Source organism: Phasianus colchicus, chromosome 5, assembly GCF_987193195.1.
Source record: "Phasianus colchicus chromosome 5, bPhaCol1.hap1.1, whole genome shotgun sequence".
In the NCBI taxonomy this organism is placed as follows: Eukaryota; Metazoa; Chordata; class Aves; order Galliformes; family Phasianidae; genus Phasianus; species Phasianus colchicus.
The window spans coordinates 37,545,679-37,564,409 of NC_143440.1; the positions used below are offsets into that span (position 1 = coordinate 37,545,679).

At 38.4% G+C, this 18,731-nt stretch overlaps 1 long non-coding RNA gene across 1 annotated transcript; it reads left to right on the forward strand.

The window, feature by feature from the left end:
- Window positions 1–5,814: 5,814 nt before the first annotated feature.
- On the forward strand, window positions 5,815–15,429 carry LOC149917859 (uncharacterized). Its single transcript, XR_016466969.1, has 7 exons — window positions 5,815–5,962; window positions 6,536–6,597; window positions 7,643–7,818; window positions 9,350–9,447; window positions 10,302–10,445; window positions 12,415–12,603; window positions 14,501–15,429. It is a non-coding gene; the product is annotated as an uncharacterized LOC149917859 (long non-coding RNA).
- Window positions 15,430–18,731: the final 3,302 nt, after the last annotated feature.

Genomic DNA, 18,731 nt, shown 5'->3' on the forward strand with positions numbered 1-18,731 from the left:
ATTTTTCCCGGTCAAATTACTGAACACACAAAAGAATTATCAAATGTTTTTAGTCTAGGCAGTGAAGAAACAAAGCCTGTGCTTTCCTTCATTTTAAAATTTTGAACTGCATGTTTTAGCTACAGCTGTGTCACTGCTTCACTGATTTCATAGGTAACCTGAGAGAATGCTTTATGGAGGAAGAACACCAGGGGATCCTGTGGCCAAATGTATTTCCTTCTCCTGATCTATAAATGTCTGGCGGATATAGAATTTTTGCCTCACAAAATCAAATTTACTTTTTTTTTTGTGAAGTGAGGCAATACAGACCCATGCTTAGTACATAATTATTTAATATATCCCACTATTTCATGGTGCAACTCTGACCTGTAACTGAGATTTAATGAAGTGCTTTGGCAGAGAATTAATATTAGAAGAAACACAAACCTGCAACTGTTAAGTCTCACTTCATCCAATTATAGCTTGTTCTTAAGTTACATAATCCATTTTACAGGTTTTAAGGTAGGAAAAGAGTGATCTCTCACAGCATTTTAATGAGGACCAGTTTTTATCTCAAACTATTTTAGTCTTTTGCAAATATTGAGGAATGTTATATCTGATAAAATTTACCTAGGTATCTTAATGATGTAGAACTCTAAACCACTGTTTCAAAATTGGTCACGTCTCTAAATGTGCATGGACATGTGACTCATTTATTGAAAGAGACAAACCATATCAATGAACTGAAAATTAAATAGATGGCTATTAGGTGCTCTAATCTTAGAGATCTCCTTGTCTTCTGTTGACATAAGAAGCTTTGTAAGAGGTAAAAGTGAATTCACACTTCCAATTGCACACTAAGTGATGAACAGTAGGAAACACTGCACAGAGATAACCACATTTCCAATGGGAAGAAATGCTGAGAAGTACTGGGAGCGTGAGTACAACTCTCATGTTTGCAGTTGAGTATCTTGCCTCGTCCCTTCCTGATTTTTTCTCTTTCACCTCTCCAAAGTCACTTTTGAGAGAGAGAGGATTCTTCTCTGCAAATCTATAATTGCATATGAAGTGTGAGGCGTGCTTCTTACATAATGACAGTTTTAACAGCCTGCAGTTTGATAGTGAAGTCACCCACATGGAGAGCAAGTTCAAGGGAAATTGCACCCCGAGGAAATACTTCTAATACTACTAATGACTGGGATGAGTAGAGAAAGGACAGCTTCTCTTCCCAATTATGATTTGACTAAGATCAGATATGCTTGGTGTATATCTCACAGGTCAGCTCCTGAAGGTCAGGCTTTCTGCCTTATCTGGGAAGATCAGTCAGTTGAAGTGTGGGAATGACACCACACTGCTAAGTGCTTTCAGGACCCAAAAAATTTCGGCTCATTCCTAGTGCAGAAACTTAGTCTTCCAGGAGGTTTGACCTGTGGAAATCTGAGGAATCTTTGAGTATCTGAAATTTTTACTTGGATACTTAGAGCGATATTAAGATGCTCTTCATTCTCCTCCATTGAATCTAACATATGGACAGAAATTTTTAACAATACACAGTGCACTGAAATTAATTTGGGGACGTCATTTGGTTTGTCAAATGTGCATGGGCAATTCACTTTATTTTAGTATCATTTGTCTGAGATGCATGGGAATTTTCAGCAGAAAACCAGTTAGAATGAGACTAGGACTCTTAAATATCCTTATCTATCTATCATCTCTCGATCAGTCTGTGTGTTTAGACACTGAATACATTTGTGAAATTAGCCCAATGGGCAATAGCTCCAAAGGCACTTATGTGTCTCTGAAAATATTTCTAATAGCATTATCCTGGTGCATTATGTGTTCTGTGGTAATAGAAGATGCAGAGAAGAAAAAGGGTAAGTGCTGTTCTTCTCATTTTGTCTCAAGCTATAGTAGTTAAATCCTCATGTTATTTCTCTGGGAAAAAAAAAAAAAAAAAAAGATCCACATTGAGAGCATATGGAGCAATGTAACATCATTTAGGTTAATTTGCTAAGCTCCTGAGAGCCATTTCACATAATATATGGTGCTATGTGATGTCTTGGCTTACTCTGGGCTGTGTGAGAGTTGCACATGAATTCAGGCATAACTTAGTGACTGTCATTTTCAGTTCTGAAAATATATGGACACACCTGATTTATAATAAAAGTGAGGAGCTAGTGACACTTGGCGTGAGGAAATTACTGTTCAGTTTGGTGCCAGTTCCTGTTAAACTCTTCCAGTGTACTTTTGTCTTGGCTTGAGTTCTTCTGACTGCTCAAGCAGAAAGGTTTCCTGCAGCAGAGAACTAAGCCAACTGTTTAGAGGGTGTTTTTTTCCCCTAATAAAACTTTACTGCACTTCTATGTGAATTTAGTGTTCATGAAATGCCCTGCTCTGATGGCCTGGGCAACGGAGACCCTAACTTCATGCACAGCCCATAGACAATGCAAGCAGGACTGACTCTGCCCTGCCATGTGTATTCTTCATCACAGCCCAAATGTGATTACTGTGACAGGTAAAACCTTGATTCAGTCTCTGATGATCTTCCATCATTTTCTTTTCATCTGACACCATCACAAGGCTGCAGTCTGACTTCAGCCCATTATGCACGTGAAAGCCATAGACTGAGTCACAATAAGCAATGTACCAAGTGACAGGACGCTCACCCCAGCTGGTACCAAGTGCCAAGATATGACATTTGACATGCTCCTTGCATTAGCTGGACAATCTGACTTCTGAAAATATAGTAAGAGTTTACTGAGCAGCCCAGTGCTGGGAGCAATGCTCAGAAGGGAAATACAGACACTCCCACCACCCAGGGCTCTGCAGGGAAGGAGGCTCAAGTATCTTGAGCTGTCTTAGGTAGAAAATCAGTAGGTGGGTAGTTCAGCAAAGAAACAGTACCTCTAACTATAAGTAGCACAGCTTTGAGCACCAAGGCCACATTTTACAGATATCTTGTTTAAGCATTGAGAATCTATAAAATTATGGCTGAATTTCTTGCACTATAAGGAAATTAAGAAGATGCATTTTGCCATTTTTTGTTTTGATCAGTATTCTCTTTGAGTGTTACAGAAAGTACACAAATTGTGGTCTGTGAAACAGTTCAGGTAATTCATGCTTTCACTGAGGCTTTAAAACATAGAAGGAACTGAACAAGAATGGAAATGCTTCTCAGTCTAGTATGTGCATTTTCTGGAGGTGGTAAGAATACTTTCTAAGTAAAAAAAAAAAAAAAGTCATATAATGTTATATAATATAACATCTTATTATTTGATTCTTTCTGAGAACGTATTGTCAAGACATAACCGGTTCTCTTGGAGAACTGTCTAATTGTGATCTGAGGTTAAATGTCTCATTGTATCTCCCCAGTGATTCACCTCTGAGGGGTTAAAGAATCATTTAAATCTATTAAGCCTCCATTAATCTAGGCTGAATTCAATACAGATGACAGTATTTTGAGTTAAGTGCTACAACTGAAAGACAAAAAAAATCTCACCTCAAAATGTACTTTCTGAGCCCGCTATTTCAAGTAAAATACAGTTGAATGGTTTCTTAATTTTTCTTTACTGTTTGTGCTTCTTAAGGCCTTCTGGGATCTGTTATTGTTATGCTTAATTTTACGTATTAAGAAATGGGATGGAGAAGGGTTTGACAGATGTAATGGGATATGCTTCATTCACCTGTCCACCTACAAAGCATTCTGTCTCTCTGGCGCTGCAGCTTGGCCCTGAGAAGCTTATTTCATTGCATTTCACTTCACGGTTCCCTATGAATGCCTTGTACACAAAGTTCCTGTATGTTTTTTCATTTAGGGAGAACTGCTGGGAAAGTTAATATGCTAATATGTTTCAAGTAGTTCTGTATATGAACCGCAGCAGGTTTATTGCAGGTTGTTGTGTGATGGTATCTCGGATTCCTGACAAAACAACCTACTTAGGATCTGAACCTGCATATGTACCAAGTGCATGGAGGCTGATTGTATTTAGTTTAACAAAACTAATTTAATTAAACTGGCTTACTATCTGGCTTTTAATTTTTTAATTTTTTAATGAGACCTTTTCTCTTGTTTATCTTCCTCTTACTCTTTTCTCTCTTCTCCCTTCCTTTCTCCTTCCTCTTTCTCTTCTCCTCATCCACTTCCTCTCTGTTTCTCTCCCTGAGAGCCTGGGCAGTATCAGAAGACTCTAGTTTGAAAGATGAGCATGTGTAGGTAACAATCCTTTGGAGCTGTGCAGAACTATTAATGGTCTCTGGCATGCATCACCCTTGGAACACCATCACTGAGATGATGGAGAACTCCCATGAATCTGGGCCACTCAGAAATAGGGCAGATCTCAGGTGGTAACTAGAGGCTCATTGTACTTTACTCAGCATAGAGGAAACTGCTTAAGAGTTTTCTAGCTGGCAAAAGCTGTATGAACTGCTTACCAGCCCCAAAGTAGAGCCTGAAACGACTGTAAGTGCCTCCACAGACTCATTTTTTCCCTCTATGTGGTACAAGTGTGGTGCAGCACATGTGCGGAGCTGCCTCCTGCCCAAGAGCAGGGCCATCTGATGCAAAGCAAGGCAGCAAACTGCACACAGGAAGGCCCTTGCCTGCTGCCACAGCTGCTCCCGCTGCTAATTGATGCTGTGTATCTGTGGCATCATCCCAGCAACTATTTTAGTTGGTTTCCAGCTGTGAAGGTTTTTGTCTCACAGCTAGTGGTATCTTTGCAGCTGGTGGAGCAAGGTAAAAATAAACACAACTAATTCAGCACAGCAAAGAGAGGGAATGTTCACAGAAATTAAAAAACAATTTTTATCCAAAGTTATTTGGGAGAGATATCTGCGTCTGTGGGGAGGAAGGCTGATTTGCATTGAAAAGAGTTGCCTGTGAGTTCCAAGGAAAGGGAAATATTTCCATGTGAATATTGACCTTATGAAATGAGTTAAATGCTAAAATTTTCCACACATCAAACTGTGGCGGTGTTATTGACAGCTCGTCTACAATGTTCCACACATGTATGTATGGAACATATATGTTCAAATATGTACTGCACAGGAGGCATTCTGAAGAATGAGAATATATTCTTTCACTTATGATTTTTCATAAACTCCTCGCTGTGTTTTCAAGCAGCAGTTCAATAATTCCTGCTAGTTAGAGGGCTTGTTTTTTCTCCCTTAGCTTGGGTATCTTTCTTTCATAAAAAAGATTAAAAAAAAACCTGTACTACCAAGCTCATGTCTCCTGTTTCTCCATAATTTCTCCAATAATACCCATGTTAACCCTTAAATCTCGAGCAGCACCAAAGGTGGCTCTGCAGGTTCTAGGTTGCACCACCTGGTTTTGGTAATTTTATTTATCTTAAATCCTTGTAGTTTCTCATAGTATTGTGAAAAATGTAGGACGTGTACTTGATAATGCTTAAAACTATCTTAGGACACTCGCTATCTTAGGAAACTTTATGTTTTCAGAAAGAAAATTTTGACTATAACTTAGAAAAATGTATTTTTATTTTTATTTTATTTGTTCTTTCCTTTGCTTTCATGTTTTGAAATATTTTTACTGTTTTACCTTAGACTTTCGGACACAATAGTATGAGTTGTACAATCACAAACCCAGATGCACAGTGCCTACATTCTAGCTTGCGTCATGGCAGTCTCTGCCCACAAACCTGCAATTGCTGTATTGCAATGAATGCTATTTAAAGAGAGATCTCTTCATTGCTAAAACACTATTTTTAATCCATTCTTTCTCATAAAATTCACTTAGGATAATTTCCATGGATGTCCTTCCTTAAGGGGTCGATGACTCAAGGAAAAATAAGTTTGAGAGTTCGGAGATGAAAAACTTTCTGGGATAAACAAGTTCTTCTCTTTTCTCAGAGCATCCCGCTCCTTTTATCAAGCCACCTAGGTAGATTCTTGAATCCACCTCCTGGAAAGGAGGCATAAACCTGCTGCCTGAGCTGTCTTAAGAGCTTGATCAAGCAGTGAGGTAAGTGCCTTTTACTACATGGAAACTACAAGGTCAGAAGGGGAAAAAGTACTGAGAAGATGGTGATTATGAGCATTAATCATAATAATATCGAGTTCTTGTGTAGCACTTTTCATCAGGAGATTTTAAAGCACTGTACAAAAGAGATGAGTCTCATTATCTCCATATTTTAGATCTAAAATGTGACCTCTGCTACCTTAAGGCTGTTTTTCACAGGTAAAAAAGGCTTCTGGAATCAACAGTTCTTTTTTGCTGTTAAATTTCTAATCATCACAATGAAGATTTTTGAATTCTACTTGTTTCTGTGTTCTCTGCAATGGAATTTTAATTGTTTTGCTTACAGCCCAGGATATCATGAATGAATAAATGTGATTTTTATCAGCACACTGACATCCGCTGATTGAACTGACATGTTAGCATTCTCAGGGTATATTCTGACAATTATTTTAACACGTCCAATTATGTTGAGAAATGGTAACTGATTATATTGGTGTTGCAATGCACGATGAAATGGATCAGAGTAAACCACTCTCAAGGAGGGCTTAAATGAATCCTCTTCTTTTTCATTTGCAGAGGACTGATGGATGGACCTTTTAGAGCATCCAGTTGAGAGCATGCTATCTAGCAGCAGAGAGGTGGTCTTTTAAAACTTGCTAATACTCCTGTGACAACTGTCTGTGTCCTAAATGCCCCACAAAAGAATTATACTAAGCAAAACATCAATATTATTGCCAATTGTTATTTTTACCTCTGCTGTCAGGAAAATATTTGTTTTACTATCCTAGAAGATGGAGCCTGATATCTACCAGCATAATTTTATTGTAAGAGAAAAGGCTTATGTCTGCAGAACAGCAAAGGACAAAACTGGGTGCTCACCTTTTTTTTTTGGTGCAGAGAGGCTCAAGTATTTGCTGAGGAATTGTTCTGGGGGGTTCCCCTCTGGGGCAAAGTTTGGTCTTCATGAGTAAGTCCTACCAAAAAGAGAAAGGATAATATCAGAAAGGAAAATCAGAATAACAAAAGTATACTCTTGTCTATGTTCAGAAAATTGCACTAGAGAGGTGGTGTGTAGGTTGCTCTGAAAATAATGCCCCATATTTACTTCAATGGAAACTCCAACAGATACAATGAGCACAATAACGCTACTTGATTGGGCAAATTATCTGTTACAAAACACTGTTTTTTAATAGAGTCGCCACCATTAGCTATGCATTTTCACCAACAATGAACAAGAACCTACATGCCTTGCTCATAAAAATCTGTGCCAGTGGAAGTGACCACTGGCACCACAGCTGAAACGCACCACCTCACTGTACTCATATCCACTGTTTTTCTCTATGAACGTTCAGCAAGTGTTGAGGAAGGTCAGTGGGTACCATTTCTTTTCCTGCATGTACAAATTCACACACCTTTGCCTTATGTGCACTTCCATGTCAGATACCATTTTGTCAGGCTGCCCCCTTGCTGCCATCTGTCACACAGCAAGAACATGTAACTTGGTGGGAAGGTTCAGCCTCTAGTGCCATACCACCATCTGCCTCCAAAGGCATGAGTCAACATAATAAAATAGGAGGCATTATTTTTAGAGCATGTGTTGTATTTGAGAGGGCTTACGAAACACCCTGTGCAGTTTTGAGACCCTGCTCACAGGAAATTATTTTGTGAAATAATGTTTTTTAGAAGGTCAGTATTGAGTGCTGATGTGAACATCGACTTTTGAAGAAGCTGCTTCTAGCGCAAAGCTTGCCTCTCTCCTTCCTAAGGAAAGAATTGAGATATAAACCACAAAAGGGAAAAAAGAAGCGAAGCTACTGGAAGATGCTATGTTTCAGGGAATTGCTTGTCTTTCTACCAAGGTGAGACTTTTTCGTCAAGTAACTGCAAACATTTTTATCTAATAACAAATTATTGTGTGTTTTCCATTTGGCTAAAAATAACATGAATGTCAGACATTGGGCCTGAAGTACCATCTGCTCATTATTTTTATTTAGAATTTCTCTTTTCATTAGGTCTTTTTTGTTTGCAGTAATGAGAAGGAATAAGTAAGACAGATCACTTAAAACGCTATTCATCAGGTTTGTTAGCTCCATGGGAGCTGGTGATAGAATTTGTAGTTCCTGTACCAGCTGAACTTAATGCTGTTCATGAACTTTAAGCTTCCTGACACTGACGAAATGAGGCTAGACTTTAGACTTTAGCTCATAACCATTTTCTGATTACTTATTTGGATTCCCAGGTGGAATACTTCAGTTACTTCAGAAAAGTAAGCTTCTCATTAATATTCTCTCTTCTAGCTTATTTTTTTTTCAGTTAAGTGTGGTTATTCCTTGTAAGAATTAATTTGCTAAGTTATTGGCAAGAGCGTTCATACTGGATGTATAACATCAAATTGAATGCCTTTTGAACATTTTTAGCAAATCCTGTGGGAATTTTTGCAGTATTTTACCCTTACAGTATCTACATACAAGGTAGGATTAGCATAACATGAGTGATTTCTTTCCAAGCCGAAAAAATATGGGGACACAGCAGTTGCTGACACAGCTTTACATTTCTGGAGTAAGTGGGTACTACATTTATTACATTTATATAAAGACTTAGTGCAAGAACAACACTTTATGGCTTACTCGTGTCATGTGATGAATGCTCTCAGCTTTCAATATGCAAAGTGAACTGGGAAAGTCTGCACATCCTGAGACCCACTCCCAGATGAATGCCACTCTTCAGATTATAGTTATTTCTTTCCAACTCCTGTCAAATGTTTACAGATGTGCTGGTTTTCAAAATAAAGATATAAAAAATTAATGTCTGTATAGCAGGTGGGCATTGGAAAGAGAAACAACTTTGCACTGCAAAAAAAAAAAAAAAAACAAAAAAAAAACGGGGAAACAATCCAGGAGCAGTCTTCAAAAGACCCTTCAGATAGGAATTCCACACTTTTGAGCTGCTTAGGAATCAAGTGGCCCATAAAGACTTCTCCATGTCATCATAGAGACCATGTTTCTGTGAACACAGAGCCATGTTTCAGACTCACACAGGGCAAGTGGAAAAACTGTAGAACTGTAGAGGATGCCAGAAAACTGCAGAAGACGTCAAGAGGATGAAAGAGAATCAAGAGCCAAAATAAGCAAGGCAAATGGATCTCTAGTGTTTTTGTTAGCAAAGCAAACAGTGTGCTAGTGCTTTAGCTTCTCTTGTTCTAGTTAATTTCATGGGTAGGGATTGCCCTACCCAAGGTGGGCACTGGGATGGGGTAGAAAATGGGATGTCTTCCAGGTGAGCAAGTCAGAACATACTTAGTGCAAGTGTTGTTTTGAAACATGTTTTTGTTTAAGAAACCATGAATACGAACCCTGAACATCCTAACGTAGCAGAAATTTTGTTTTCCAGACGAATTGATGAAAACACGAATGTGATTAGAAGTACAGTGCCCACAGATTTCATGTTCCTTCTCTCCCTCGAGGACCAGGGTGTTGCATCCGATGGCAGTAAGTTGTTCTCCGTGTGTGGCACCACAGTGTGATAAGAGAGCAATGTCAGATTTCCTGCAGCAGTGTCCCTGACCACAGCACTGCTTGGGCCCTCCAGCTAGCACAGATGAGGACAGGGACTCATCCTGCCACTGGCAGATGCGTTCCAGATGTTGTTCAGTTTCTCGCTTTTGGTTCCATCTCTGCAGAATTTTATAGTATGTCTTCAGTTACAGTCATAAGCAGATGCATAAGAAAATATTACATTTACACTGGGAGGCTTCCAGTCCATTTATTTAAGCCCAACCAACTCTGACTTTGTCCTCATTTCAGTACAGTACACTTTTCTTCTCAAACTGTAAGAATTAACTGCTGTGAATATTTAACAACTGATTTCCCAAGTTGGTGATCTTGTTCAGAAGGTTACAGTACCATGCTTTCTTGACTTTAATTTAGTGTGTCTTTCATTTTGTTGTCTGATCTGTATGACACTTACAAGGTAAATGCTCTGTTTTGTCACTGCCCCAGTATAGTAAATCATATTCCTGTAATTTGTCACACTGATTGTTTCTGTGAATAGAGATCATTGATGAATAGCGACTTAGAAAATAAGACTTAATTTGTGAATGAAATAAGCTTAACCTGGAGGGAATCTATTGATGTTTTTCCTCCCTGATCATTGAATAAAATATGTAAAAGATTACTTTCTTGTACTGCAATATTTTGACAGGACATCAAAATCCTTACATCTAATGACAAAAGTACAGCTAGATTTGAGTGAGTCAAGAAAAAAACACGTACTCAGCTGTACTAGGTGTTAAGTTCAGATTATTCGCGTTCTAGACTTTGTTTACTCTATTTCTTAATTACAGATTAAAACATTAAAATAAACCAGCTGTAAACATGAGACAGACTTCTCATCTGTGTTGGTAGGCTTGGAGACAAGGAAAAAAGATCAGAGAACAGATGCTTAGCTGTGCCTTTCTCTCTCTGCCTCTCCATTTATGAAGAGCAAGGTAAATACACTGGATGGCCAACATGCACTCAACCAAACAGAACATCTTGTGTTTTACATAGCAGCTGATAGGGCTCCTCTTACAAGTAAAGTGATGTGAATATGTAGACTGAGGAATGTGAGCTGCCGTGATGGTTCTTCACAGGGAATGCAGAAGGTGACTTGGGGAGATGCCTGGTATGAAGCACCATGCAGGCCTTCAGCTTCTCTTGGGAACTGAAACACACAGAGAGCCCTACTGAATGTCTCAGTTATGGTTAGATAATGGTCGGAGGATTGAAATGAGAGAAGGGCCTGTTTAGCTGCTTTAGCTGTTTAGCTGCTTACCCTTCATGTCCCTTTCTAAAGTCTCATGCTGGAGCCTTTTTTCTTCAGATCCTGAGAAGAAGTGAGAAAAATTTGGGCTTGATTGATTTTCCCTCCCCTCTTTGCTGAGGGAAGTAGGAGATGCATTAGCATGAGAAACTATCATGTCTTTCTCCCACCACATATCTTATTCATTGGCTGCCTATGCAGAAGAGTTTGTTAACCCTGGAGGAGCAAATACAATGACAGTCATACTCTGTAATCATGTATGACCCATCCTGCAATCACAGATAACAGTGCACATGCAACCATGGTCAGACTTGGCTCATTAAAAAAAAGTAGTTTGGATTTATCTTCAAGGCCAAAACTGGAAGTTTGACTCTTCCAGATTAGTCAGTTTTGAAATCTGTGCATTTCAACAGGAAACTGTTTTGTGCAGCCAAAGAACTCAAGACGAGATCAAGACTATACATATGTAACTTGCTGACTTATGGGCTGGAGAGATGTGAAGGGAATGTAATGAAGCAACTGTAAATAATGCAGCAATAGGTTGTGAGTTAAAACGGAAAAAAAGATTAAATTATCAATACATTTGTTGGAATTTCCTGAGTTAAAATATGATTTTCTGATTAAGAGGGACTTTTAAATGGCTTAGATAGTTGGATAAAGATTAGCAAAAGAAAATCTAGGAGAAACATCCCGAGTCCCCTGAAGCATTCAAAATGTCTTTTCTACTAATTTTCCTCTCTTTGTCAATAAGCTAATTAAGAACTAGGGCTATATTTTCTTCCAAAACTTTTTTTTTAATTGAAAAATAATTGAATTGAAAGAAAAAATCAATATTAAGACAAGAATTCCAATAAATAAATTTATTTCTTGAAAATGTGCTGGATGTTAAAGATGCTTCTGATTTTTTTCTTCCTCCTGTTTTTGTGCTTTCTGTGGTGCCCAGTGTCTTTTAGCAACCAATAGACTGTTAAAATATCTGATTGCTTTGCTACTTTTGGGAAAATCAGATAGATTGCTTTTACGTGTGCTGAAGAAACGTAGTGCAAGTTTTCATACCACTAGAACTCCTTCTGTGAGTCAATCTATTTCTTGAGAGCATTCCTGAACACCCCAGTTAATTCAACCCAATTGTTACTGCTGGCATTTTGCCTTTCTACATCTTCTCTCCAATTGTAATCAGCTGCTCTATAATCATTTGTTTCAAAGTGAAATGGATGTGGATTTATTATTTTATCTATCTATCTATCTATTTATTTATTTATTTGTGTGTTCTACCATTCCAAACACCAGCAAAAAGCGTGTCAGTACCACGGAGTCATTTGGGCTGTTCTTTCTTTGAAGGAGGAAAGAAGATAGTAGGCTTCAGAAGATATGTTTTTATGACCATTACTATAGAAATAATAATAAAATAAAACCTGCAGTATTTTGACAGTTTTTATTAATACATTTACAAGCTAAAACAAATGAATAAAAACCTACATTATTGTACATCTGATCACAATTGTTAAAATACCTATAAAAATTGTTTAAAAATATTAAGCCCACAAAACTATAGAAGGATATATAGAAGCTAGGGTACGTGTAGGGTTGGAGTAGGTTAGGTTGGTGGGGAAACCATCAAGGAAAATTTGTAATAAACGTTTCTCATACTCCAGCTACGACAGAAAATATTGTGTATTGAAGGAATAAAATCAGGCAGCCCTGCCACATGAGGGATATTATATCATGTAACGTTGAAGGCATTATACTGCAATATTTCAAGAGCTTATAAAGAGGATCGTGATATACCATCATTTTTTGTTCCATGAAACAATGGAACAGCACTGGAAAGAAGAAACCATCAGGTATGTGGAGACCTTGGCAAGTTTGTTTCTGTGGTAGACAATTTTCTCTAATTTGCCAGAATATCTCTTACACTCATTCAACATCTGATAGCATGAGAGACAATTCACTAAGGAGGTGTTGATTAATCAAATTATGCTGAGAGATGTCTAGTTGTCTGAATTTTCTTCTGACAACTGAAATACTCTGAAGCAATAATTCAGGGGTAATGATCACTGCTATCACTGACATGATCTGGAAAAGACAAGGCTTCCTAGGATCTAAAGAACTTTTAAAATTATCAGTGAAAGCTCTTAAAAGGTCAAAATTAATTTGAAGATGTACCTAAAGAAGAGTTGGTCAGATACTTTCCCATACATAGTATTCTTTTTGAAAAAATATATATTTTTTCTATATAGGGCTTATTTTATCTGGATTATTATTATTATTATTATTTACATATAGTGCAGTGCTGTGCAGAAAAGACACAAATGCATTGGGCACAGTATGGATCTATTCCTTTGAAGTTTAATCCAAAAGAATCTCTACTGAATTTTGGTTTGGGCAGAACTGACATTATATCTTTAAATATGGGTAAGACTCTTGAGTATATAGATCTCCAAATACAATGAATACATACATTTAGGTAATGGAATGAGAGGTCGCTACATGCATATGAATTGTTTGCCTGCTATCAAGTGGAATTGAAAGTTATAATTGTTTGACTTGGGAAATGTGATATTTCTCTTTAAGTTCATCCTTAAATTTTAAAGCATAATTTGTTTTGATTGAATTTCTAATGTTAATTAGTGAGGCTTGCACAATTAAAGACATCAAGAACATATAATTATGTTCCTTATAATTATACCATAATTGTTTTAGTGTGTTAAATGATCTAATAGATTTTTCCTGTTTCAACAGCAGCATTACAACCATCTCTGTTGAAATAACTGGCAAACATTCAGTAGGTACTTTCAAGCATTTCAAGTAAAGTTTTGATGGGTATTCATCTACTAATGAAATATTCATGCATTATATTTTTCTCTATTACAAGTGACTTTCTCTGAAGCGCCTAATGCTCGGTTTGCTTAGACAGATATAACATTCAATCAAACTAATGGAAACTGTGGAGTACTGTTATACTGGATATTATTAAATCAAATGCTCTTGATAAATATTGAGTCTCTGATGTTAAACAGCATTTCGAGCACAGTGCATGGATAGTAAAACAATACTCTGGCCTCTTGTTAATAATGTTAATATTGCAACTGTCATCATTTGACAACTAATATGATTTCCCACGTGCATAAATGTTTTGATCGTCAAAAAATATTTTTTGTGTGCTATTTGAGATTTTCCATACTATGTACACCTTCACTCCCAGTGTGGGACTATTAGTCAAATTAATATTACTAGCGAAGGATATATTCTTTGTCTGTTTAAAATTTAATATCTCCTTCAAGTAGCATAACTTGCACCCATGTCAATACAAAGGCATCAATTTTGCTAATTTTGTAGGCAGGAAGCTAATGATGCTCTTAAAAAGCAATTGCTTAAGGCCTTTGGAGAATTGTCTGGGCATATTAATGCTGCCTCTCCTTGTTTCCTAGATGCTAAATTTCATTAAATTAAACTAAACTGGATCAAATATTTTCCTGCAATACTTTTGCACAGGAGTTCTTTTGTTAGTTTTTACAAGAAAATCAGGGTGAAAATGTGAAGTGGTTGACAAAAAAAATGAATAAAACATGCTTCATGCTTGGTTTTTAATGAATACAATTAAAATTCAGAGCTTAATATTATGCCTTGTTTTACCATTTCTGCACACGTGGAAGTAGTAGCTCTCTCATAATATATCCCTAGTCAACATGAACTTTGAGTTCATTTATTTTCAGATGACGCTGTATTGGCTTCTTCCAGGGATCCAGTGAAGTCAGAGCAAGAGCCAAATCAGCAGGAAGAGCATCAGAGGAATAATGGGAAAAAAAAATACAGAGAAGATCGGTAATGAGAAACTCCTACCTACTTTATTCAAAGTGATTATGGAATGAGTCTTTGCAACTTTTTATGGAACATGTTAAAAAAACAAGATTCTACACCCTCTTAAAGGTAGGTGGTGATAGTTTCCCTGTTTCACTTTGTGTAATCCAACTGCCAATGATCCCTGGTAACTTCATGAACTTAGTAGTCCTCCTAGTAGTTCTTAAAGACTGCATTAACCTCTTTTTGCATTAAAGACAAGAACCTGCACCATTTGATACCTATTAAAGGAGTGATTGGGTATCTGAAAATATTTCACCAAATATTTCTCCTGCTAGCGGATAAAAGAGTCAGCCAGAAAATAAGACACCTTAAGTGATGCTTGCTGTAAACACATACAATTCACAGGCCCTGACAAAAAGATTTCCTTTAGCTTGCCATGTAACAACGTGGCCTCATGACTGTCCTCAGGAAAGCGTTTATGGTAGGTGGGTGCTGTGCACATGTGGAGCACAAAATTCTGGGGTCAGGCAACTCCTGTTCAGAGTTAAAAATGAGATGCAGATGTACACTGAGGTCTGTAGGACTGCTTTTGGAAAACTGCCTAAAATCTAAGCTAACCCAGTGAGTCACCAGCTTCCAGCAGCCTTCCTTTGCCATCCTGCAAGCTATAGAACCAGTGAAAGGGCATCAATACCAGAAGAAAAACTTCCTCCTTCCGGGTGCAATTCTGCCACTTTTACTTGAGTTATTTGGTTTAAAATACTACCATGCTGTATTCAGGGATCAGCTGAATAGTTCTTTTGAGATTGATGTTTTATTTTACTTTTTCTTTACAATCAATTTTAGAAGAGCAAAGCACAGTGCTAGGAAAATTAGGAAATGTGTATAAAATTATGGAGCAGTGACTCTGTGGGGAAAGTGTTTACCCTGCGGGCTTTTCTCTTTAGAACACAACTGCTTGAAAGTATCACATTAAATACTAATGTGTGTGTATTTAAAGAAGGTACAATATATGAGAGGAAAAAAGCCTATGAAGTGAGTAAGGTGGAGCTGCTGTGGTTAAGCACTCCTCACAGAACACTGCCATGGTGCCGTGAAATCCCACGTAAGTGGTCAGAACACAAGTAAGAGCTGCCTGTGGGTAGTCCCAACCTATTCACAAGCCCTTTTGAACAATTTTCCTACTTTTTTAAATACTGTTTTTGGCAAACATTCGATACTTGAAATACAAAATGCATGAGTCACCTACTGGGACAGGCACAGTGTGTGGTTTATTGAATTTAGCTAAATTGTGAGTCATCTATCAAAAGTCCTCATAGTGAAAATACTTGTAATAATTTCACACATTACAAACAAGAGCAGGTATGATTTTTCAAGATTTTTTGAAGTATTTTTCATTTGGAGATTTTACTCTTTGTGCTTCACTTTATGTTGTAGGAAATTGTTAACTTTTTAATGCCGCAGATCAAAAGGAAAGGTGGTTATTGCTCATCAGTTTAAACAACAAAGATCAGAAATGCAAAACCTGACATATTACAAAATACTGTTGTACAAGGCAAAGTCCTCAACATGAGACTGAATACAAATTCTCCTTGTGCCACTGTTGAGATTTATTCTTCTACCAGAATACCAATTTCTGTTGAGATAGGTAGTTTTAAAATTCAGAGGCAGCAGTTCTGAAGGGGAGAGCTGCAAATTACCATGGATTCTGAGTTGCCAAAAACATGTGGTAGTTCTGTGTATGTAGTGGATGGTTTTTTTGGTTTTTGTGTGTTTTTTTTTGTTTTTTTTTGGTGTAGTTGGAAGGAGGACACTCGTGAGCAGAAGATAAGGATGTGAAAAACAGGAGTGTATTAAATAGTGTCAGAATTGTCATCTATTTACATAAAAGCATAAACAGCTCAAAGATGAAGATAAAGGCAGAAAAGCACCAAGGAATCTTCTGAACAGATTCCTGAGTGGGATGGACCTGAATGCCTCTGACGTACACGATGGGTGGTCTTCAGAGCCAGCTCTTGAGCTGGGCCTTCCCCGAACGTTTGTCGCAGGCGTTTCGCCCAGGCGTTCCCAGCGCGGCTCTGCAGGAAAACTCCGCGCTCCCTCCGCCTCCCGCCCCCCTTCCTCCGCTGGCAGGAGACGCCGCTCCCTCCGGATCGCCGCCGCCTCCACGCACCGCGCCGCCAGATGGCGCTCTTGCACAAGGCACTCCGCTGGACGGGGCGGACGGGCCGGGGCGACGCGCGGGAGCGGGCCGGGCCGCGGAGTTTTCCTGCCAGCCTCCTGCAATGCGTAGCTTTGCATTGCTCCGCTGTTTTTCACTCGTTTTAAGATCAGCGCCATCGTTTCGTTGCGCAGTTACGGAATATTTGTCAGTGTGGAGGAGAAGCAAAATGACGGGTTCGAGGAGTGAAGCTGGGAATTAGAAAATGCATATAAACGAAGCAGAGAGCACTAACAATGCATAAATGAGAAATGTCTGCAGAGAAAGGAGGTGAAAACCACATTTGGACGTGTACAGTAAGACCTGAAGGCAGAACTGCATGCCCCCATTCACAGTTTTGTTGGGTTTAAATAAAAATCTTTTGTGTGGTCACTGTAAAAGAAAATGTTACATATCAGTTACATATTGTACATACTGTGTGTTGTATATCATATATTTATTATATACGAGTTCACTTTTCTACCTGGAATGTGACTGCTGAAAGTGTAATGTTTTCTATTCTTTCTCTACCATTTAAAATCTGAGATTGTGAGGGTGACAACAGACCTCTCCCAAATATTCTACCCCATTCTCAGGATTCTGCATTATTCAGAAGTGAAGTTCTAAACCACTGTGGCTGCCCACCGCCCTGGTCACCATCCCATCCCAACCCATCCCATCCCATCCCATCCCATCCCATCCCAACCCACGCTCCCTGTCACTCAGAACTATCCAGCCTCAGGAGACATCTTTGGGTGGTGTTCTTAAATAAATGTTTAATCATGAACATAACCCGAAGCACATTCATGACACATAGAAATAGATGCACAAAATTCTCAAGAGCCTTTGTAACTAGTTTAAAGAAGGAAAAGTGGAAGAGAAAGGGAGGCTGAGGAACTGCTGGAAAATGTCCTCCCATCTCCTCAATAGCATGGCTCCCTGAGGAGACAAAGCAAAGAGCGTAATTACTAATAGCCTCCACAATATGGTTCCCGAAGCCCAGAGACGACTGCAGTGCTGAATACAAACACCAGATTAGTTTCCCAAACAACAATTTTATCATAACATAGGCCAAGGCCACACAGCATAGCAAAATAAAAACATAAATCCAACTCCCAGAATTGACAAACAATACAGCAGGTAAAATAAACTGCAGAGTGCTACATAACATAGTTCCATGAGAAGACAATCAACGACCTCCATAAACAGGGAAAAAATTAGCATACTGACTATGAATGATCAAACTACTACAACATCCTCAATAACGCTGAGTTAACATGCTATGGTCAGATCTGCTGAAAAAAAAAGACAATTATATATATATGTACATATATAAAAAGCAATGTAAAAGCAATTGCAAAGTACGCAATGACTGGTGCCCAGCCAGTCCTTGAGCAGCAGCACAGTGATGAACTCCCCCCTTCTCAGAGTTTCCTTCCACAATATGTTGTATGGCATGGAATATCCATTTGGCTGTCCTGGTTCTGTCCCCTCCCATCTCCTTGGGTCTCCCCAGCCCCCTTGCTGGCAGTACAGTAGAAGATGCTGAATAAACTAAAACATTCTTAACTCTGTCCGAAGCAGCCCCAAATGACTGTGCTCCACCTCAGTGTTGGAAGTGATCTGCATTTACCTTCTGCTGTACTATTGGTCATGACTAGGAACTGCTTTAAAAGCATCCTGAAGAACGAACAATATTTTGGGGGTATTTCTAATTGTAATTATGATGATGAAATTCCAAATTCATTTGTGTTTGTTCAAGCTGTGGTGATTTATTTTTTGGTGGAGTTTTGCAAATGGAACAATCTCCACTATTTACATAATCAAGACATCCTAATCTTCAGAGCAGGGCATACATACTATCAGCAGCTGGCTGTGCCACATGTGGTAGGATCCCATCATTTTTACAGTTTGTGTTTGCATTCAGTCTTGGTATCTATTGGCCTATAATGAAAATCTACTGTCTTC